At 41.6% G+C, this 25,051-nt stretch overlaps 2 protein-coding genes and 1 pseudogene across 2 annotated transcripts in view; 1 reads left to right on the top strand and 2 right to left on the bottom strand.

Annotated features, from left to right (window-relative positions):
* The window catches only part of LOC132842105 (GTPase IMAP family member 8), a 611,624-nt gene that overhangs the window by 298,807 nt on the left and 287,766 nt on the right, over positions 1-25,051 (bottom strand). The window lies entirely within an intron of this gene.
* LOC132842477 (uncharacterized) overlaps positions 1-25,051 on the bottom strand; it is a 301,251-nt gene that overhangs the window by 151,094 nt on the left and 125,106 nt on the right. The gene's annotated exons all lie outside the window — the stretch shown is intronic.
* LOC132842459 (interferon-induced very large GTPase 1-like) overlaps positions 1-25,051 on the top strand; it is a 63,703-nt pseudogene that overhangs the window by 3,417 nt on the left and 35,235 nt on the right.

The raw sequence follows: 25,051 nt of genomic DNA, 5'->3' as shown, positions 1-25,051 counted from the left end.
GCTTGGTTATTCAGGCTTGTCCTTAAAACTTTCAACCCTTATTTCTAGCACATATTCCTCTACCAACTAAACAACTAAACAATCTCTAGTCATATATCAGAAGTTCACTTCATTACAATTCCCTCTTTTTGTCCTTGGACAGCACACAAAAACTTGAAGGATCACTTGTACACATAATCAACCAAGAGCATGAGTACATTCATAAGGTTAAGCTTGACCAAATGTAATATTATGTGTTAAATTTCTGTATATCATTTCATACGAGCTGTGCCAAAACAAAGAAATAAGCAAAACAAAACCACTCTACCTTGAAATTAACCCTCTAACCTAAACTACAAAAGGAAAAGTAATGAGACAGAGCTTCAGCGTCGAACGACGCCCTAACTAACCTACACTGCCTACCCCAAACAAAACGTACAGAGGGTGGCACACGCTCCTAACCTAATGTGTCTAATACAGGAATGCGTACCTACGTGTTGCACAATGTATGTCACTTGACGTACTTACCTGTCCACTTTCCCCAATATACACAATGTCACACACAGGGCGAATGACCACTAATATACATATGCACGGTCGTGGAGGTCGTGGTGCATCACGTATAGCTTGTACATGAGCCGGTAATATCTTTCGTGTTGTTCCTTCTAGAACTCGTCCTAAATATTCCACCTTTCTCTGGCAGAATTGTAGCTTCTCTTTACTAACCTTGTGCCCATTGTTTGCTAGGGCCTTCAGTACTGTTATTGAATCCTGTACACATTGTTCCTTTGTTTGGCTACAGATCAGTAAGTCATCAAAATACTGGACTATGAGGCTATCCATTTGTAAATTCACCAGATCTCTGGTCAGTACTTGGTTGAATATCGATGGACTTTCGCAATATCCTTGGGGCAGCCTCGTATAAGTATACTGTTGCCCACAATAAGTGACCGCAAACAAGTGCTGAGAGTCCGGGTGCAATGGAACACTGAAAAAGTCCGAACATAGATCAATTACTGTGTACCATTTTGTTCCCCCTGGAATATTTGATAACAAAGTGTGTGGATCTGGGACTACTGGAGTCTCGGCCACCACTATCTGATTGACTGGTCTCAAATCGTGGATCAATCTCCATTTGTCTGAGTTAGGCTTTCTGACCGGAAAAATTGGAGTATTGCACTGACTCCTAGTGGGGATTAAAACCCCTGTTTCCACTAACCCTTTAATAGTTGGCCCTATCCCTTCTTCCGCTTGTTTGGATAACTGGTATTGTCTTTGATAGGGTAGTGGAGCGTTGGGTCTGATTTGTATTTTTGCTAGCCCTGCTGATTTGACTAGTCCTACATCTGATGCGTGCTTAGTTCATAGTTGTTCCGGAACTTCACCTAGTGCTTTTAGTACTATATCTTTTTCCTGTTAACTCTTCCTCATCTTCTATTTGTGGCATCTGTACCTCTACTCCTACTCTTACTTGTATCTTTGTTTGCTGACTTACTAACATAGTGGTAGCTACTACCTGCTCTGTCCCTTTATAATCTATCTTTAGAAACGTTTTATCTTCTGACATATATACCCTAGAATTTCTTGTCATGTTCCATTTCTCTACCCTTCCTGCTTCTCTCATCATAGGCCCTAAATCTTTTGATTCAAAACCTTGCCCAATCATCAGGGAGATGTGGGAGACTGCGTCTCCAACTTGATACCATTCGTGAATCTGTTCAGGGAGTACGGCATATGTAGCTACTCCTTGCCGACCAAGTATTATGCTGTCCGTGCTGATGACATATTTTATTCCTTCTAGTCGTTCTTCCCATAACGATGCGTATTCTTCATCCTTTTCCCCCTTCATCATATTTCAGGGTACACTGCCATGGTCCTCTAGCCTCACGGCAATCTGGGCATATGTAGTTTAACCATGGTTTCCATTCTGAATATTCTTTCCATATTTGTGCTCAGTAAATCGTAGAGTCTGAGTTTTTCCTGAGAAGCCCACTGTCTTTATTGCTCTGCGTGTGAGGGGAAGCTTTGCACCTTCTTTTCCAATGCTTGTAAATGTTGCTCCTGTATCAATCAGGAATTGGGCCTGTACTTCATTTCCAATTCCCACCATAATTGTTGGTTCTTGTGCAGGGTGCAGTGAGGTGGTACACTGCACCAGCTCCCCCTCTGGCTTCTCTAGGCCTCTTCACATTCCTCCTGGAGCTGGGCCCAGTGGGCTCCCTCCAGGTGGTACTGGGGCTTGTCCTTGAAACCCTGGGCCCATCCATTGGCCTGCCCAATTTCCAGCTCCTTGTGGTGTTGCTGCAGGTGCTTGCTGCATTCCTGACTGCCCTGCTCCTTGTTGAAACATTGGAGCAGGCATCTGTCCAGGCCTCTGTTGTCTTCCTTGATTTCCCATGACCCTCCTACTGTAAGTAGGGACAATCATATTTCATGTGACCTGGGTTATTGCAATTCCAGCAGGTTCTACCTTGTCCTCCTGTTCCCCAGGCCGGTCTCTGTGGAGGTTGTCTTCCTTGTCCTCCTCTACCCCAACCTCTGGTTGGTCCCCATCCACGTTGTAGAGGTGCATACTGAGGATTCACGGGATAACTTGTTGGGTATCCTATGGGATACTGCATCATAGTTGGGGCAACGGCTGTGTCTGTGTCACCACCTGTGGTGCTCCTCCATCTTGGGGTGGTGCTACCTGAACTGCAGCTAGGGCGACCATTACTGCCGCCTGTTTGGTGTATTCTTTATCCTCCTTCTTCTTCTTATCATGGCTTTCTTGTTTGTTTCTCGTCAGTTCCCCCAGTTGTGCCTTGTGCAGTTGCACCAACAAGTTCTCTTCAGCCTTCTTTGCCTCCCTTTTCCTTTTCCTGTGAAGTTCAGTATGGTGTATCACATTTGCCTTGAAGGTGGCCCATGGCAAAGTGTTCAAACCCACTACCATCTCCAGCTGGTCTTGAACTTCTGCTGGAAGTGCCCTTTTCAACATGAGCTTGAACAGAGTCATACTTGCGGGCGTTTCATCCCACGAGACTCCCAAGACTCCCAAGACTCCTGGAGTTTCAATATAAACTGGGCAACTCCCTCTTCTTCATCCAGCTTTAGTTTCTCCACTTTGCCCGGATCGGCTTTAGTTGGGTATGCTTCCCTTAGCTGATCCCACAGACGGTTTCTGAATGGGCCAAAGGTTATTCCATCTGCTCTTGAGTCATTCGCTTCTTTCCCTAGTCCAGCGAGGCCGAACATTTCTATCATTTTTGCCTTTCCAATTGTCTGGCATAGGATTACCTTCAGGTCACCCAAGGCCAGACTCTGTCCCATTGTCTGTTCCTCAAACTTTGTGATCCATTTCTGTGCCCCTTCACACACACTTGGCAGTCTTTTTACTAGTCCAGTCACATCCATGAAGGTCCATGGCACATAATGTATTTGCTGTCCTTTGACTATTAGAGGATACTGTGCTGCCATCTTTGGCATTGTATATTCGTCCGGCTCGGCTGCTGCTGCTCCACGCGACTCAGGCTCATCTATCTCCCCCTCTTTGTCGCTGGAGGTTTCAGTTTCTTCTTTGTCCACCTCCCTTTGTTGGCTTTGAGCCTGTGACCGTGTGATCACTCGTCTTCGGTCCTGTAGTAGTTTCCACTTTGCTTCATCTCCTTTGTCTCTCATGGTGGGCTTGGCCCTCTTTCCTCGTTTTACACTTTCGGTTGCTTTTGCTATCTTTTCTTCTTGTTCTTGCAACCTTTTCTCCAAGCCTTTGCATATTGCTGCTGTGGTTTCTTCTTTTTCATATTGTAGGCCTCTTATCCTTTGCTCGGCACGCTTCTGTTCTTCCTTTAGGTCTCCTCTCAACTCCTCCACCTGCATTTCCAGGTGAGATGTATGTTATTTCAGTTCCTGCATTGTCTCATCTGCCTTACAACTTTGTTTCAGAGCTGCTTTAATTGCTTCGCCTTGTTCTTTGTCTGGCCATAGGTTTACCTGCTCTAGTGAGGTTAATTGCACTTCTCCATCTATCCTCACTTTCATGCTTCTGTTGCCAGGCTGAGACTTCTCGTCTTCTGGGACCATCCCTTGGGATAATTCCTCCTCATTTTCTGTAGCCAGGGAGGTCTGTGACTGCTGTTCAGCAGATCTTTTCACCCTTTCGTCCACCGTTTCCGCTCCTCCTTTTTCTTCCTCCTCTCGGTGGTGCTCTCCTTGTCCTCCCTGGCTCACCCTGAGGGCCTTACTGGTGCAACTTTCCAGCTTTTTTAGGGATTCATGCATTTTATGCATCAGTGCACTCTGTTCTTCCCACTGTAGGTCCTGCATTCGCCTTCTACTCGCCCAGTAGGCCTCGTCTATCCTCATCCGATATTCTCTTGAGGTTGGTGTGCTGTGTGCTCACATATATTGCGATTGGGGATGTCCTGCCAGCCATTCCGTGTTAATAGCTTCTGTCTGTTGGTGAGATAGGTGAGGAGGTTCTCTCCCCCACTGGGTATTAATATCTTCTATCTGATCATCCCAGTGCAACTGGTATCCACCGCCTTCGTCCATTTCCTGTTGATTTTCTTTTCCTTCTTCTTTTGTAGTCCCTCTTGGGTTTTCTGAGCCCCCCTTTTGCTCATCTTTGTGTCTTAGAATCTCATTCTCCTCCCTCTGGCTGCCTTCTTCTGAGGAAGGATGATAGGGCCCTTCATACTTGTTCTTAATATCTCCTTTTTCTGCTGACATTTGTCGGATTACTCCTTTGACTTGTCCACCCGTAATTTCCAGTTCTATTTCTTGTGCTTCACCTTCTTGTCCCGTATTTATTACGGGGTATATTCCATGGTAATCGGGCTTCTTTTGTTCGTTGTACGGCGGGGGTTTGAGCTGCTCCACCCATTCACCTGATGGTGGGGCTGTAGCCTTCTCTTTCTCCTGTTCTTTGCTCTGTGGCACTTTTAGCTTCTCCTCCCTTCTCTTTCCTTCTTGTTCAAACCACTCCACTATCTCCCATTTCCGCATAGTTTTATCTATACTCTCCTTTTTCGCTTCCCCCCAGCACTCTATCCTTTCCTTCATCTTTTTACATTTCCCTTCATCAAATGTCCCACTTTCAGGCCACTGCAATTCTCCCTTTGTCCGGTCTTGCCACTTTTTCATGTACTTTCTGATTTCTTTTTCAGCCTCCTTGTGCCTCATTATTATAATTGCAGCTGGAGTAATCAGACCTTTTCTCTTCTCCATCATGCACCCCTATCTCGCCCTTGTGGCACTGTCACGTGGTACTGGATTTCTGTGTACTGTTGACTACTTCAGCTGAACGTTTATTCTCTTTCTGGTAAACGTGGTTGTGCAGGAGTCCTTCTAGTATGGTTCTCAAGAGAAACAAGGCAGATATTAGGATCTCAAAGTATACGTACAAAAAGTACAACTTTTAATTCAATAGTTATACTTAAAAATGGATTAAAATCAATCAGCTACATAATCAACCAAGTATTGACCCATCCTATAATTTAATTCACTAATCAATCAGATAAATACCAGTTATTCAATTAATTAATTAATCCAATCCAGATTAAAATTAAATTGTTTCAGTCACTCGGTAATTTCTCCCAACTGGTTTATTGTTTCTCATCTAACACCTCATTTATAACATCATGTAATAGTGTGTCCTCTAGTCGGTTAGAGAATGCCCCAGATTGGAAAGAAAACAATCTCTTGTTTTGGTTACACGTATCAGGGCGATTCAAGGCCTTACTGGCACAGCGTTACAGAGGCTAGAATGGAGGTTTCATTTCCACCAAAGTAATTTTGCTGTAATAAAACACTACAGTAAACACAAGCCATGAGCTAATGAAGAACTCAAGATCATAGCCACACGTCTTAGCTTCCAAAAAACATTTTTTCTAAAGTCAAAGAGACCCAAGAGTGGATTTTATATGAATATTTTACACTAAGCAGTAGTATTTGCTCAAGAAAAACACGGGAAAGCTATTCTGTGTGTGTGTGTTCTAGGATTGCGCAATACACCTTAAGAATTGTTATCACTGGCAGCCCCCCCCGCCAGATGGCCCTTATCGCACCTCAACTGCCACACACACACACAACTGCCAAACAAACGGAAGGTGTTCTGAATACAATGGAGAACCGTCATTGGACTTTAAGCTGTCTATCTCTACTCTACGGGCACCTATTGGCTCATGTGGGGCCTTCTTTGATTCCTAGGAGTCTGGACTACAAACCTGACACCGAATTGTAGTTTTCTGATCCTCCAATGAGAAGTGAGAGATGAACTTCTACTTACGGTTTTCGGTCAGAACCGTGATGATTGTGAGGCGAGCAAAGTGATGTGGATAATACGGTGGAGATATTCCAACTCCCCTGGATTCTTGGGAATCTAAGAATATGAAAATCTATAATATTTGTTATGAAAGAAATCACTCCAGTGAGGAAAAAAGGAAGAGCTTAAAGGCAAGTAAACCAACTGAACTAGCGCCGCCTAGTTCAGGTAACGATCAACTTCATCACACTTGTACGACCACTATAAATCATATTATGCTTTGTGTGTGGGCTTAATAAATAAAACATGACCGTGTATTTAGAGGATCTAATGCACAAAAGTTACAATGAAGTTAATGCAGCCTCATCCCCTAGCGGTGCTCGTAATACTGGGCGAAGCTGTGCGTGTGCGTGACGTTGTTACTAAGAGGAATTATAATCCAACGCAGGATGATGATGACTGTTCTTGAATATAAAATGCAACAAAATAATTCTCTTTTCTCGTTTTACTCAGGATATTAACTGCTCTTCATGCAATCCTTTGTGTGTGTAGCCGGATGAGCTGAATTGTGCGTATCGTGCCGTGTTCTAGTCCGCATGCTCCATGGAAAAGCACAAGCGCACGCAGCGTGCACCCAACCGCGGTGAAATGTCACAATTCTTGTTCCTACAGTTACAGCACAAACAAAACATTAATGCAAACACTCCATGCACTCCTTCATAAAAATAATAATCATTACTCTGGTCTTTGTCTTGTCGATATTATGATTTGTTTATTTTATTTATTTATTAATTTATTTTTTTGATGACTACATACTGGACACACTGTGGAGACTGCACACATACATGAACTGATCTATTCAAATTTGTCTATTCTGCCCTTTTACATAATACCATAATTTTTCTGACTATGTAGTCATATAATATAAACCTCTTGCTTTAATTTCACACTGAGGCCTAAACCCTGCTCCTAGCTTGCCTAAAATCACTCTCAATCACAATCAAATTCACAATCCCTGAATTTTACTTCTTATTTCTACTTCAGCTTTTTAAGTACAGTATATATCAGATACTTTGAGACGTTTTTCTTAATTATCATTATAAAAGGTGTTATATTATAATATATGGTAAAATATTCTATCAAAATCTTTTTCTAGTATGATACTTGCACTTTTATTCAAGTATTGCTTTCTACTACTTTATACAATACTGGTGTCGTGCTTACTTACCTCTGTTCTTTACTTACCCACACACCACACTTTTACTACATCAAACAGCAATCCGAATCATCATTCGGTTCAACAATGCACATGAACGATCCATACACAGTTTACACATTACCGTGTACTCATTACGTACATTTATCACGTGTGTACTTGTTTGTTCATCGTACACTTATCACGTGTGTACTTGTTTGTTCATTTGTGCTTGTGTGTTCACGTACACTTATCACGTGTGTACTTATTTTGTGTACTTATCTATGTACACACGTACACTTATCACCGTGTACTTATATTGTGTACTTATATTGTGTACTTATATTGTGTACTTATCTATGTACACACGTACACTTATCACATACACTTATTATCCACTTATTATCATACTCAGATTATCATACACAGATTATCATACACTTAATACCGGGCACTTTACCGTACACCTATTAACGGGCACTTTACCGTGCACCTATCACCGGGCACTTTACCGTGCACCTATCACCGGGCACTTTACCGTGCACCTATTACCGGGCACTTTACCGTGCACCTATCACCGGGCACTTTACCGTGCACCTATTACCAGGCACTTTTACCGGGCACACGATGAAATTTTTTGGACCTCCACTGAGACGAGACTGACTCTGTGAGAACTCTGAGACATCTACAGATCTACCGGCTCCAGTTGGACTCTGTGATACTTGTATATTTGTAACCACACCATCTAGTGTCACCCAGATGAGGATGGGTTCCCCTTGAGTCTGGTTCCTCTCAAGGTTTCTTCCTTTACCAATCTAAGGGAGTTTTTCCTTGCCACTGTTGCCTGAGCCTCCTCAGACTTGCTCATTGGGGATAAATACACATACATGCACACATACATACATACATACATACATACATACACACTGTGATCTGTATATATCTAGAATTTTTATTATACTAATTCTTTATACTTCTCCTTATGTTTATCTTTTGTTCTATGTTTATGTTCTGTAAAGCTGCTTTGTGACAATGTCCATTGTAAAAAGCGCTATACAAATAAACTTGATTTGATTTGATTTGATTTACCGTGCACCTATCACCGGGCACTTTACCGTGCATCTATTACCGGGCACTTTACCGTGCACCTATCACCGGGCACTTTACCGTGCACCTATTACCGGGCACTTTACCGTGCACCTATCACCGGGCACTTTACCATGCACCTATTACCGGGGGCCCCCCCCAAAAATAAATATTCACTCATGAGATTTTTCCACACACACACACACACAGTCACACATCAAAACCTTATCTAGTTATGGGGCTTTCCCTTTGCTTTTTCTCATCCAGCTCTTTATCTCACCCTTAGGAGTTCTTATCTCGAGGGAGGCTGTCCGCTCTCCTTCCCGGGGCCACCACAATGAGAAAGCTCCTCAGACCTGGATGAGAATGAGCAAACTTCTTTATTGTAGTCAATCAGCCAACAATTCTCTAAGAGATATTGCCAATTTGAAAGTAACAAAAGAAATCCCAAAAACCCAAAAAGAAAAAGCATCTTCATGAAGAGCATCGGCATGCAAAAACAAAAACCCTCAGGACGATCCTGCAAAGTAACGGGATTTTTTACGCATACACATTTGGCCCCAAAAATTCTCCTCTATATATACGCTTCCAAGCGCCTCCTTATCGGTTCCCCTCCTCACAGACCCGTTTTCATATCACCTTATCATTATGTCACCTTATTTACCGGAATCATCTCATATGTTTTTGTAATGTCCTGTTCCTTACAATCCCCTTGTTTTTCCTTCACCTTTTGCCCATATGCCCATTTATGGATTTTCCTCCTCTTAGTTCCCCGGGGCCCAGGCCCGGGAGCCCAGGCCTGTGACCCTGGGTCTTCTTCGTTCGACATAACAATGTATGAGCTAAAGTCTGGGAACCACGGTCGTCTTCATTCTAAATAACAATTTTGTTATTGTTATTAAAAATTTACTCAAAAGAGCTTTACTGGTCAATGTTACATTCGCCTCTCAGTTTTTTTCCATGCCAGACGTCCTGAAGATTAATCCTTCATTCAACTACAGTATAATGGGTAAGTTTCTCCTTTGTTATTTTCTTCTATACATGATTTTTAATAATTATAAGTCACTCTATGAGTCTGATTTATGTCAAAAGTTATTATGTTAAAAGAAAGCTCTTATCTATTTGTCATCTTATATTGTCACTATTGCTAAACTCTTGCTAAACTATTGCTGCTATACTGTTATCATTATTGTTAAGCTATTGCTGCTATAATGTTACTTGTGTACAAAAACAATGGAGTTCTTTGATGACTCCTCAAATCTGCTAACTGCTTGAATTTTGATATGATCTCATGTTATGATCTCATGCTATGATCTCAGCCTGTCCTTGCTCAGGCTGGGCTTGTTTACACTTATCTCAAGCTCCCGTTCCTCTATCTCCTCTAACTCCCCTTATCTCCCTTCAGATCCTTCGCATCAGCCAGCTCATCCTGGTTGCCCCATCATGTCCTCACCTCACCATCCTCGTCCGTCTCCCTACCCAAGGCCAGTGCCCGCTGATGTCATGGCGAGAATCGCCGCTTCCAGCTACTTCATATCACCCATGAGCCCATTACGTGTCTGTAACAGCTCCACTCTCCTGACCTTTCTGGCCCTGGGTCCCCTGTTTACTCTCTCTCTTCTCCGGTCTGCTGAATTACTATAATAAAGAGTCCCTCTTTTATTCACCCTCTGACTTCTGGTTAATAATATAATAATAATATAATATAATAATATAAATATATTCTCTTAAGGCTCCAGGATTTTTCACAACACTCCCTTAGGACAAACCTATTAACGCAAACGCGTCTACTTAAATAACTTATACTTTAGTGCCCCCCTGTGACCTACTTATATGCATAATACAAAACTGAGGACATATTTTAACAATAATTATTATTAATACTTCAGTAAAGGTTATTAAATATATTCTGTTGTTAGTGTGGTCTTTAAACTTATGAACTGTGTATGGACTGACAAAGGTGGTACAAGAGGAAGCATTTGAACCTCATAATTACATACAAAAGGAGGAGAAAAACTGCAAAAAGGTCCAGTTTTTGAAAAAGGAACCCCCCTTTCAAAGGCTGGCTATGGACCTGAAAACTTATGCAAGAAAGCTGCTAGCTCACATGTGTTCAGCAATTTACACATTGATCTCTTCTTCATGCAAATTTGGGTCATATCCAGTGTCAATTGGGTTTGGTGGCCAGTCAGGTAGGGAGTCTCCCCTGAAGGGAGTAGTCCAGTCAACGTCTGCTTCACAACACGATTTATTTGTCAGCGCTCTAGCAGTGTAATAAGCAAACTGACAGCATGTATTGAGTCTTTTCTGTTAACAAACAAGTTAACACGATACAGATTCTAATAACACTTAAGATCATCCACACACAATCATGAGGTGATAATCAATTGAATTTATTTATATAGCATTTTAACAGATCAAAGCAGCTTTACAGAAGTATAGACACAGAATAAAAAAAATAAAGTCTAAAGTTTAAAATTAAGTTATTATATAGCTCTAAAATATATCCCTAATGCACAAGCCAGAGGTGACGGTGGCAAGGAAAATCTTCCTGAGATGAAATAAGGAAGAAACCTTGAGAGAAATCAGACTTAAAAAGGACCCCATCCTTAATTGGGTGACACTGGACAGTAAATAATGTCATTTCTACTCCTGAGCTCCTGAGGAACTAATGGGTCAGCACAAATTCTGAGTTCAGACCCAACACTAATTCCTTCCTGCTGACATCTTCAAATGATCACTTATGAAGAGCCGACCATAAAGCTGACAGACGCAACAATGGTTCAAAGAAGGCATGACAGTCTTCCGGCAGCTCCATCCACAGGAATGATGATGATTCACTGGCTGACCATGTGAGAGAGGGGAGAAAAAGAGAATGAGAATATTAGGCATGATTGTAAATAGGTGATGGACAATGTACATTAAGTGTAAAGTGCAGACAGGGATTCTATAGCTAGAATAGCTATGACAGCATAACCAAGAGGGAGAGCCAGAAGGTGAAAGACATGAGGGCTTCCTAGGACATAAAGCACCTAAACACTAGTGTTAGGGTTGTCTCGGATCTTTTTATTATTCCAATTTGATCCAAGTCAAAGGTACATAAAGTCAAAGGTACAAAAAGTATTGCAAACTTTCAGCTTGTGCAGTGTGTGAGCTGCAGCATGTTTAGTAATTCTTCCTCCATTATTAGCGTTAAATTTAATATACCTTTTTTAAACAATTGCAATTTTTAAGCTTTCAGCATCCACCCTCCTCAATCTTTCTATTTTTCTTGTTCGTGACAAAACGGCCTCCCTGGCCTTGTGTGTATAGTAGACAAGTCTGCAGCAAAGATTTGGGTAACACACGCTCAGGAAAGGCTCGCAAATACGTAGAGGCCTGTCCTGTCTGTGTCTATCTAAAGAGTTCGAGGGTCCATTCGAGTGTCTACCTTCGCTTCTTGCCTGTTTCTCATTGGCTATGGTTGCACATCTCTCTGGACTTTGTTTCCAGTCTGCCTGAACCCCCCACCAAAACCCCCTCACGCATTGCACCACCAGCTTCACTGTGGCAGAGCAGTTTTCCAAGATAGTCTTCCAAGATAGATTTATCCTTCTACTCAAGTTACCCTCTGCCAAAGAGACTCTTCTTACTCCAGCACATTTTCTTGCTCCATGGCATACCTCACAATATAGTTTCAGACTGCAGCCCCCAATTCACCTCCATCTTTTAGAAGTAGTTCTGGCAGCTCCTGGCCATCACTATCAACCTTTTGTCTGCTTTCCACCCCAGAACAGACCAGAATGACTGGCTGAACCAGGAGCTTGAGACCAGCCTTCCAATCCTGTGGACTGATGATTTGATGACGTCCACTTTGATATGGGCCGAGTGTGCCCATAACTCTCTCTTCAAGGCGCGTATGGCTACCAATTGCTTTTGTTCACTTGCCAGTAACTAGAAGTCTCGGTTCCCTCTGCATTAGCCTTTGTCAGATGCTGCCCTGCTCAATCCTCCTGTAGCTATGCCTGTTGGGCCAATCGCAAGCACCGTCCTTCACCCCCTGTCTGGGTTGTTTAGGGAGTCTGGTTATCGACAAAGGATCTACCCTTGATGGCCGCCTGAAGGAAACTCACTCATTGATTCCTCTGCCCCTTCCCATTTTCAGACACCAGACTCAAGCCTGTTAAAGCACGGTGGTTTCCTCCACCAGGCCACCTCCACCCACCTGCCTGGTTCATTGATGGTGGCCCTGCCTATACCATTTGCCACTTGTTTCACTCCAGACATCAGGGTCCAGGTTTGCAATACCTTGTAGAGAGGAATATACAGCTCTCATCTCCGGGTTCATAACATCCCTTCTGATTTCCATCATTTTATGCTCTCCTGTGATATTTAAGCATGCCACCAACAAGCTTTCCTCACCAGATGGTCTCTTCAGTTTGCCACATGCTCTGTGAAGTCATCCTACCTTGCTCCTACTCCTGCTCTGCCTGGTTTGACCCTGTTTGTTTTTGTTACTGATTCCTTCCTGCTCTACTACATTTACATTTACAGCATTTTGCAGATGCCCTTATCCAGAGCACCTTACGTTTTTTTTTCATCTCATTTTTATACAACTGAGCAATTGGGGGTTAGGGGCCTTGCTCAGTCTCTTGAAGGGGATTAAAATGGTCTAAATACTGATCAAAAACTGTAATATTATCTACAGCATTATCTATTTATCTTAGTCTCATCAGACCACAGGACATGGCTCCAGTAGTCCATGTCCTTAGTCTGCTTGTCTTCAGCAAACTGTTTGGCTTTCTTGTGCATCATCTTTAGGAGAGTCTTCCTTCTGGGACGACAACCATGCAGACCAATTTGTTGCAGTGTGTGACATATGGTCTGAGCACTGACAGGGTGACCCCTCACCCCTTCAACCTCTGCAGCAGTGCTCGCAGCATTTTACGTCTATTTCCCAAACACAACCTCTGGATATGGCACTTCAGTGTGAGAGAATCAGAGGACTGAAGGGAAGATACATCACCATTATCAACGCACTTCATCTGTTTGACCAAACCTTCTCACATCATCAGCTCACACTGTGTATTAAAGACTGCGTGTCTCTATCAGCTCCTGGACCTCATAATGTTATAATACTCTTTGTGCAGCCAGAAAGTTTCACTAAAACAGACAATATTCGAGCAGATAAAATTCTCTCAACTCTGTCTGAGGAGACCCATAAATACACCATGGTGCTAACTACAAAGAGCATTCATATGTCTATTTCCCAAACACAACCTCTCTATATGATGCTGACCACATGCACTCAACGTCTTTGGTCGACAATGGCCAGACCTGGTTTGAGTGGAACCTGCCCTGATAAACCTCTGTATGGTCTTGGCCACCATTCTGCAGCACAGTTTCAGGGTCTTGGAAATCTTCTTTTAGCCTAGGCCATCTTTATGTGTATTTTTTCAGATCCTCAGAGAGTTTTTTGCCATGGGGTGCCATGTTGAACTTCCAGTGACCAGTATGAGAAAGTGCAAGCAATAACACTAAATTTAACACACCTGCTCCCCGTTCACACCAGAGACTTTGTAACACTAACAAGTCACATGACATTGGGGAGAGAAAAGGGGTAATTAGACCCAATTTGGGCATTTTCACTTAGGGGTGTAGTCACTTTTGTGTCCAGTGGTTTAGACATTAATGGCTGTGTGTTGAGTTATTTTGAGGGGACAGTAAATTTACACTGTAATACAAGCTGAACACTTACTATTTTACATTATAGCACAGTGTCATTTTTTTCAGTGTTGTCACATTTAATTTCTAAAAATATATATATATATATATATATATATATATATATATATATATATATATATATATTCAGTGTCAGTCCAGGCAGGCCACATAGTCAAGCTCGGCTATCAGCTGATGTCAATTTTCTAACCCCGCCCATCAGCTGTTCTGATTCCTAAGTGTGCTATTGGTCCCTTTCAAACAGGGCGCCCTATTTAAATGCTTTTTTTTAGTCTGTCTGCTTGCTGTTTCCTCTGCATTGCTGCAACTGCGATTTAAACTCGGTGACTATTTGGAGTTTAAACCGCAAGCTATCTTCTTTTGTGGGGCTGCTTCCTCTGCTTTGCTGCTGCTGCGATTTAAACTCAGCGGCTGATTAGAGTTTAAACCGCAAGCTATCTCCTTTTGTGTTCGCGATATGGAACTATAAGAGGTCGTGATTAGTATACTCGAGCCGAAGGGGAAGTTTTGAAGACGCTTTGAACTTACGGTAAATCGATACGGCACGCATGTTCGTGTATAATGGTGCGTTTGTTGAGCCGGAAGCGACCTTAGGGCTGGAGTGGTGTACAGTCTGTTATGCTAAGCTATGTTAGGCTATGCTATGCTTGTTATGCTATGCTAGGTTATATTGTATGTTACGCTATGTTATAAGATAAGGTTATGCTATGCTTTTGCATTGCTCATCATGATGGGTCATGCCATGCTTGCTATACTAGACTAAATTACCTCATGCTAGGTAATGCATGCCTCGATATGCCTTACTAAGCCAGCTCGTTATGGTATGCTAGGTTATGCTATGTTATGTTATGCTAGCTAGGCTTATCTTGCTAGGCTATGTTACGTTATGCTATACCTTGCTAGGCCAGGTTAGGTTACGTTGCGCTATGTTATGCCTCGCTAGGCTATGTTAGGTTACGTTATGCTATGCCCTGCTAGCTATGTTAGGTTACGTTATGCTATGCCCTGCTCAGCTATGTTAGGTTACGTTATGCTATGCCCTGCTCAGCTATGTTAGGTTACGTTATGCTATGCCATGCTCAGCTATGTTAGGTTACGTTATGCTATGCCCTGCTCAGCTATGTTGGGTTACGTTATGCTATGCCCTGCTAGCTATGTTAGGTTATGTTATGCTATGCCCTGCTAAGCTAGGTTAGGTTATGTTATGCTATCCCCTGCTCAGCTAGGTTAGGTTATGTTATGCTATGCCGTGCTCAGCTAGGTTAGGTTACGTTATGCTATGCCCTGCTAAGCTAGGTTAGGTTATGTTGTGCTGTGCCTCGCTGGACTGTGTTGGGTTACGTTGTGCTGTGCCTTGCTGGGTCGTGTTGTGTTGCATTGCGCTGTGTTTATGCCTCGTTGGCTGTTGTGATGTGTGGTGCTGTGCCTCGCTGGGCTGTAGTGATGCGTTATGCGGTGCCTTGCTAAGCGTGATTTTGCGTTGTGCTGTACCCTGCTGGGCTGTTTTGCTTTACACTATGCGATGCCTTGCTGGGCTGTGTTGCGTTACGTATACTATGCCTTTCTGAGCTGTGTCGGGTTGCGTTGTGCTGTGCCTTGCTGGGCTGTGGTGATGCGTCGTGCTATGTCTCGCTATGCTGTTGTGATACGTTGGGCTGTGCCTCGCTGGGCTGTTGTGATACGTTATGAAATGCCTTGCTGGGCGTTATGTTGCATTGTGTTAGGACTCTCTGGGCTGTTATGATGCGTTATGCCATGCCTTGCTAGGCGTTATGTTATGCGATGCCTCGCTAGGCTATGTTATGCTTTGCCCTGCTAGGTGGTTATATGTTATGCCATGCCTTGCTAGGTGTTATGATGCGTTCTGTTAGGACTTGTGAGGCTGTTATGATACGTTATGCAGGAAATATTTCTTGGCAAATGGTCTAACTTCTTAATTTGACAATGGTTAAATGCTAGCCAGCAATGAAATGAAAAGCTTGATTAAATTTCTCTCCTCCTTGTAGAAGCTCTGCAGCAGTGTCCAGCGAAAGATTGTGACCTGGTGGATTGATAATCGATGGCTACTGGCTCTGCTTGTATTGTGTTTCTGTTCTTAAAAAAAAAGTTCCAAATCTGGGAAAGGCACTGTGAAGCATCCTAACTGCTGCTTCTTCAATTATTTAATAGCTGGACTTATCTGAGATTTTCGCAGGAGTGTCTTGGTTGCCGACTCATTAGTTTGCCTATAATAATTTGCTTTCTGCTGTTAAACAACCTGAAATTGTCGATTCTTTGTTGGGAAAGGAAGTTAAGACTGGATTTCTTGTTGGGCCTTTTGGAAGTCTCCTTTCTCAGGTTGTTGGATGGATCCTAGAGGGATGGATACTCGGGGGATATTCAGGGAGGAGGCGCTTGGTTTCTCGTGTTCTGTTTGTGATTGAGCTAGCTCTGCTGCTAGCTCTCCTCCTCCTCCTCTGCTGCTGCTAGCTCTCCTCCTCCTCTGCTGCTGCTAGCTCTCCTCCTCTGCTGCTGTCCCTAAAGGTAGCTTAACCAGGAGTGGAACGTTAAAAAAAAAAAAAAAAGAAAGTTCTGGTTGCTCCTTGAAAAATTGGGATGGCATGATGTTCTGGAGTCTTCTGCAGCCTTGAATTGTATACAGACGCTGCGCCTTCCGTTGGTTTTGGGGGGGTTTTAATGGTCAGTGGTTAATAGTAAATGGCAAGGAACTGCTTTCCGTGCCTGATAATAACATGTCCTCTGCTCTGTTGGCGTTTTACTAATAAGTTTGGCTACTGAAATGCTCGCTTTAATCCTCTGCTGGCTCTTCAGATAGCAGGAAGAGCCAGGGAGGATTGCCTGGTATGGTCTGTTTGGGGGGGATTTTGTCTTGCTGCTTTCCCAGTTAAATGGGAGATTGTCCCCCCACGAAGCTGCTGCTGTTCCCTGACTAGCTTTCATGGAGCTCATGAAAAGGATGGGGAATTCAGAACAGAGCCATACCGCCAAATTTTATATATATTAGAGATGATCCGGATACTCGGCTGAAACGAGTATCCGGTACGGATAAAGCACTTCTGCCGAGTGCGAGTATTATACGAGTAATACGTGTCAATATCTGTGCTCGGATTGAATGAAAATCATCATTGGGTAGCTGATTGTGTCAGCGTTCTGTGATAGGCTAGTCACAGCGCCCTTCCACTAGACACATACAGATGTATTGTGTTGCTGTGTCTCGCTCTGCTCACTCACAGTCACACACAGAACAGCTCTCTGTCTCTCCCTCAGTCACTCGGGTTCGCGGGTCTTTTCCGTTAACGTTTAGGGTTTCTTCAGCTTTTTACTTCGGGTTGTAACGTTAATAATACGTACTTACTAACCAGTAGAGTTCTGGTAAACGTGGGTTCGTTCAGACGTGGTGCTTGCTTGGTAGAATGCGACTCGCATTGCGTCTCTGCCTGTCGGAGATTTTTTTCTTTTTTAAACCTTCAGCTGTCTCTAACCAGTAACCAGACACTGAGTGTCTGACATGTTTTTGCTGTATTTCATAAAAACATAAAGGTAGTAAGCTAGTGTTATAAATATTACAAATGAATTATTACCGGTTAAAGCCCTGCTCATTTCAAGACAAGTCCCGCCTACTTCTGGGTTAGGCCCCACCCACTCCGAATACAGATACAGATACGGATAATTCATATGGGATACAGATACAGATACAGATAATGCTGTACTCGCTCACACAGCAATCCCACACAGGAAATATTTGCTAGAGCACATAACTAGCTCTAGGTCAAACAAGTTTACTTCTACATTGGCCATGTATAAAGAGACATGTTATTTTGTAATGCAACATACATAAAAATGCAAAACAGAAAACAGTAAAAAATAAAAACTAAATACCCAATACAGTACATAAAGTGGTAGGTTTGAATGTGTATCTTCTTTTGCAGTGTCTGAGCTGAGGTTCATTCTTTTGGGGAAAAGTGTCTCCGACACCAGCAGTGTGGGAAACCTCCTCCTGGGCAGATCTGTGTTTGAGACTAAAGATCCTCTACATTCAGTACTTCAGTGTGAGAGAGTCAGAGGACATGTGAAGGGAAGAAACATCACCATCATCAACGCACCTCATCTGTTTGACCAAACCTTCTCACATCATCAGCTCACACTGTGTATTAAAGAGTGTGTGTCTCTATCGGCTCCTGGACCTCATGTCATAATGCTCATTGTAGAGCCAGAAAGTTTCAGTGAAACAGACAAAAGACGAGCAGATAAAATTCTCTTAACTCTGTCTGAGGAGGCCTATAAATACACCATGGTGATAACTACAAAGAACATAGAAATCAGCAGCAGTGTTGATCCAGTGGAGGAGAATGTCATACAGAAGATCATTGCTGAATGTAATTACAGACATTTAAACTTCAGTGGATGCACCCAGGCCGATCTTGTGGAGCAGATGGAAGAGATGGTCAAGGACAATAAAGGAAGTCTTTTCTGTGACATTTATGAAGATGCTGAGCCTGCAATAGGCAACAAAATGTACAATGTACAGCCAGAAACTGAAGAAACTGAAAAAATAGAAGAGTATGCTTTCACGGAACAAGAGCATGAAGAACCAGACAAAATGGAAAAATATGTTCAGATGGATGAAGAACATCATTCTGCTTTGACTACCAAAGGTAATAAATGTAAACAAATTGAAAAACAGTGGTAGACCCTCTTTTGTTCCAATATGCAAATTAATCTAAGGTGGCATGCTAGCTTTTAGTTATAGAACCTGTGTGCTCAGTAACTAGGGTAGGAATGGTTTTGAAATATAAAAATGTATTTATTTTTAGTTTACTAGGTCACAGACTGTAATGATTGCTTGGGAGCAGGTGGTATTAAATTCATAACAATGGCTCATTAAAATACTATGAACTAACAATACTTTGCGCAGCTGTTGGTATAAAAGCCATGGTTGAGCATGGTATAAAAAGCATATAACCAGGAAGTAAATTATAAGCCAGAAGTGATCAAAACATGGGGATGGGCTCCCTCTGGTGAATGGGAGAAAGTTCTTTAGGAAACTCCCTCCTTGGAACACCGCTCAGTGTTATTCTTCTATTACATGGTCTCCTGCTGGGTCTGGGTGCTGGGCAATCAGTCTGAGCTCTGTGGAACTTTTCTATGAGCAAGTCATGGAGGATGTCATTGGCTTTGATCCATGACCTCTTCTCTGGGCCATAACCCTCCCGTTCTACAAGATATTGAATGTGACCCCTTGGTCTTTGAGAGTCAGGGCTCCATCAACCTCTATTGGCAGTGGTGGATGTTGTGGAAGTTTGAGTTTTGAGAGATTTAAATTATGAAGTATCAGACTGGTAGGCATGGGCAAGAGTAAAAAGGTTTCACAGTTTGTGTTGGTATGTGTGTGTACTTGTGTTTATGTGACCTATCAGTCACCTCAGTAAGGTCAGATCTTATCAAGAACATGCACCCACACTCCCCTTAGTTCGCATCCTTTCAACACATAGAATGTTTATGGCAGGAACATTTGCGGGAGGAATGACACAGAATCTACCATGAAAGCACATACAAACACTCATGATATTAAAAATTTCCACTACAAAGCAAAACATAATCAATTACTGGCTCAAATGCACAATGCCTGCTCATCTCCTGATCAAGCTAATCTTGTCTTACCAAGGTCTACTTGAAGGTCTGCTAGAAGCTGTTTATGAGCCTGTCCCGCCAACTCGTGTCCAGTCCCCTCTGTCCTTGTCATAATTGAAGAAAACAACCGCTGGCAACCACAATTTCTAGTCACAGTATTTACCAGTCATGAGCATATAAGGACAAGGCCTTACAAACATCTCTAGAGTAAAGATTTCCAACACAGGGGTTTAGTGTTGGTGTGGTCAGTTTGAGGCGGGACACATGGAAGGATAGGGAGATCTGGTGGTCAGGTGGCAGTTGAAGATGGTAGGTGACTTGATGGGTGATATGGTTGGCCTTTGGTGTCAAATGTCTCTTTGAAGGCGTGCATGGGTCCTCTGCCACACTTTACAGCTGTGTCGGATCCATTCATCCACAGACCATCAGAAGATGGACAGTAGCAAGGTGCACACCATCACAGTTACCAATATCCATCTTGGTAACTGTGATGGTGTGCACCTTGCTACTGTCAATTTACACACACTGTTAGCTGATGACATAGCCGAATAAAGTAATAGTGTCCTGGTGGAACTCACATTTTTCTGCTTCGGCTAGTCTTTATAGATTGAGGAATATATTAGTACATCATCTATGTATATGATATAAGACATTTAGTAGATCCCAGAGCCTTCTCTAAATATAGCATAAATATACAGTAGATTTTGTCCAATGTAGCATGACATAGTGTTTCCTCATGAGGCAAGAATAATCATTTGATTATAAATGTGCGATACAGAAAACCATATAAGCTTTTACATCTCATTAGAAACAGTGGTCATAAAACATGGTTTAAGGTCTATCACTCTTTCACTATTTCTCACAAATATGTCAAAGGAATACAAATCTTACAACTTAGATACCTTGTAATGTAACATGCCTTGTAACATTTAACATTTAAGCATACAATTTACTACCACTGTTTTTTTAACTTTATTTATTAGTATTAAATAATTATTTTTTAACTAAAGTTATTTATTTGTATTTTTTGTTGTTGTTTTTTAGTTTGTCTGACTGTAGACGCCACACATTTCAAAATTGTGCTGCTTGGCAGAGAAAAGAAAGTAAAGGCCTCAATATCTACACGATTAAGAGGTAAAAACACTTCACCAGACCAGACAGAGTCCAGCTCAGTGTGTGAGATAAAGACAGGAGAAGTTTGTGGACACCTGGTCACGCTGGTGGAGCTGCCTGCTCTCTACAACACTCAACTCTCAGAACAGGAAGTGATGCATCAGACTCTACACTGTGTCTCTGCCTGTAATCCTGGAGTTGATGCTTTCTTCATCATTGTTCCTAAAGGTCTTCTCACTGATGAAGTTAAAGCAGAAATGGAGACGTTTCAGAGGATCTTCAGCTCCAGAGTTAATGATCACACCATAGTCATCATCACCCAGCAGTCACCAAAGAAAGACTTAGATAAAGATCTTCAGGCTTTGATAAAGACATTTGGAGCACAATATATTTTATACAGAAGTAAAATAAATGCAGAAAATCTGTTCCCACATGTTAAAGACCTTCTTACAAAAAACAACAATCGTCAGTATACGATGACCATGTACGCTGAGGCTCAGGTTGAAGCACAGCTGACATACAAACGTACAATTCATCTGGAAAAAGAAATGACTGAACTCAAGAGAAACAGACCTCAAACACAAGGTAACATGTTTACTGATTTAAAATAATGATCAAATTGTTTATCAGTCTGATTGCTAATTTAAGTACAAAAAAACATTGTTATTTGCAACCCAAGTTGCATCATACATCTGACCATTAGCATATCTGCTATAATTACATTTGGTTAACTGTACTCTTTACATGATTCTGGAGCAGTCAGATTAGAACAACTATGATATTATTTTATAATATAACTCTATCATGTGTTAGATCAGATCAGTACCCTTTTTATTTGTGCAGATTTGTCAAAAAGCCCTGACGCACTCAGAATTGTGCTGTTGGGGAAGACTGGAGTTGGGAAGAGCGCAACAGGAAACACCATCCTGGGGAAAGACGTATTTAAAGAAGACCTGTCTGATGAATCAGTAACCAGTGTGTGTCAGAAAGAGACAGCAACAGTCAGTGGGAGACAGATTACTGTCATCGACACTCCAGGACTGTTCGACACTAATATTGATAATGAAGAGATCAGGAAAGAGATTGTTAAATGTATCTCAATGGTATCACCTGGTCCTCATGTGTTCCTGCTGACACTGAAAATAGGACAACGCTTTACACCAGAGGAGAGAGAGACAGTGAAATTCATTGAGAAGACTTTTGGTGAGAAATCTAACATGTACACGATTGTGCTCTTTACTGGAAGTGATTTGCTAAAACAAAAGACAATTGAACATTATGTGGAAAATGCTGGAGTCCATTTAAGGACACTTATGTCTGAGTGTGGGGACAGATATCATGCTTTTAACAACAATGAAACAAACAGCAACCAGGTCCTGATTCTCCTGAATAAGATTGATGACATGGTGGCAGTGAATGGAGGAAGCTACTACACCAATGAGATGTTCCAGCAGGTTGAAATGCAGAAGCAAGTAGAACTACAAGGGAAGATATTGAAGGAAATGGAGGAGCAGATGAAGAGAGAGAGAGAAGAACTGGAAGATAAACACAACCAAGAGACAGAAAGACTGAACTGTATTATACAAGCAGAAAAACAACACCATCAAGGGACATTGGGAATGCTGAAGGAAAGGGAAAGTGATCTAGAAGACAGAAATGTGGAGCTGATTAAAACAAAAGAAACTCTTTATCAAGCAAAACAGAGAATACAAGAGAAAGAGCAGAACTATAAGATGAGTATGGAATTGTGCAAGAAGAAAGAAACCGATCTTGAAGTCAAATTATATACCAAAACTGAGGAGCTGCAAAAAATGAAACAAACTCTTGATCAAGAAAGACAGAAATTAAAGAATACAGAAGAGAAGTATGAGATGAATATGGACTATTGCAAGAAGAAAGAAACCGATCTTGAAGACAAATTAAATACCAAAACTGAGGAGCTGCAAAAAATGAAACAAACTCTTGATCAAGAAAGACAGAAATTAAAGAATACAGAAGAGAAGTATGAGATGAATATGGACTATTGCAAGAAGAAAGAAACCGATCTTGAAGACAAATTAAATACCAAAACTGAGGAGCTGCAAAAAATGAAACAAACTCTTGATCAAGAAAGACAGAAATTAAAGAATACAGAAGAGAAGTATGAGATGAATATGGACTATTGCAAGAAGAAAGAAACCGATCTTGAAGACAAATTAAATACCAAAACTGAGGAGCTGCAAAAAATGAAACAAACTCTTGATCAAGAAAGACAGAAATTAAAGAATACAGAAGAGAAGTATGAGATGAATATGGACTATTGCAAGAAGAAAGAAACCGATCTTGAAGACAAATTAAATACCAAAACTGAGGAGCTGCAGAAAATGAAAGAAACTCTTGATCAAGAAAGACAGAAAACTACAGCAGTCTCAGACCAGCTTCACCGCCATATAGAAGAAAGTAAAATAAAGGATCAACGTGAACAAATGATAAAAGCAGAGGAGGAGAAACAGCGAAGAACTTTAGAGGACATAAATAATCAGCTCAATGTCAAACTGCATGAAGAAGAAAAGATGAGAAGGGAAGCACAAAATTCGTATAACACAATTATGAGAGAAAGCACACACCTCAAGTGGCAGAAAGACCAGACTGGTCAAGAAAGAATTGATGAAATTCAGGAAATGAAGAAGTGCTGCCCTGAAACAACAGTTCCAAATAAGGTAAATCGATCACTTAACATTTCTCAACATCCATCAAAAATAGACACTTCTTTATTTCTGTCTGGTGTTCAGAATCTGGTGCTATCTGGTTTACTGTGTGTGTCAATTAGAGACAAATAACATCTTATTCAATTTCAGTTTAAAATCTGATCAATTTTCTCCATGAAGTTAAAATAGATAGAGTTTATACAGATCTGGTATAGCATTCTATCTATCTATCTATCGTTCTGTCCTTCTTTCGTATCTATTGTTTTGCCCGAGTATTCTGACCCCTGGCCAGTTCTCCCATATTACTGAATTACAAATGGTACATTGAAATTCCATGTGGTTTGATATTGTATTTAAAAACAGAAACTAAAAATCAATTATTGTAAAGTGACATTGGATTAAAATAATATTTTTAAGAAAAATTAAGTGTCTGATGGTTGTAATCATAAACACTAGTGTGAACATAGACAACAACATGCACAGGGAACTTCTCTGTTTGTAGACACAAGCTATATAACTCCCCAGTGCATGGTCCCTCACAGACCTGGGAGATCAGCCAAAAGAGACATAGACAAGTTTTTAGATGGAAAGTTTAGTCAGCATTATGAGCACATTTACAAAATTTATCATGCAAGTGATACAAAGTTGTCCATTTGTGCCAGTATATGGAGTGGACCATAAAAGGGCATCTACATCACATTACTCCAGCTTCATTGTCTTCTGAAAGCACTCTGTGTATGTGTGTAATGATAACATGAAAAATAATGATGATAAAGGAAAAATAACATGTATATTGTAGAGGAATTGTATTAATTGGGGATATAAAAAAAAACAAGTCTACCCAGCATTGATGTATAAATGTATTAGCTAGTGTGTCTGGTGTGGTATGTGTGTGTGCACAGGAATGTGCCTGAGATGGTAAACATGAAATGTGAAATGAAATGTGAGAGTCCCCACCGTTCGTATACGTATGCAAGAAACAGACTGTCAACGGCGTGGAGATAAAACAGACCCAAATGCAGGATAGCGTAAAATAAACTGGATTTAATAAATAAAAAACACAGAACAGGGATACAGACTAGAGACAAGACTAGACAACATCAGATAAATAACAACAGAGGATTCCGCGCTGCTCAAGGCAACGCGGCACAGTTAAATAGACAAGACAATTAGACATGAGGAACAGGTGTGCAGAGGCGGGGAGGAAGAGACATGTGAACACAGGACATCAACAAAAGCACATGGCCAAAGTCCGGGCTGAGTCCTGACACAGACATTGGGATGGTGTGTAGAAACTACTGGGAGTCGAATCCTATAAAATGGAGGAAGACGGGTTAGAGAGGCAGTTATTGCATGATAATAAAAGCCTTATTCTTCTGGCAACAAAGCCCA

Source organism: Tachysurus vachellii, chromosome 3, assembly GCF_030014155.1.
Source record: "Tachysurus vachellii isolate PV-2020 chromosome 3, HZAU_Pvac_v1, whole genome shotgun sequence".
In the NCBI taxonomy this organism is placed as follows: Eukaryota; Metazoa; Chordata; class Actinopteri; order Siluriformes; family Bagridae; genus Tachysurus; species Tachysurus vachellii.
This window is presented reverse-complemented; position numbering and strand designations above follow the sequence as displayed.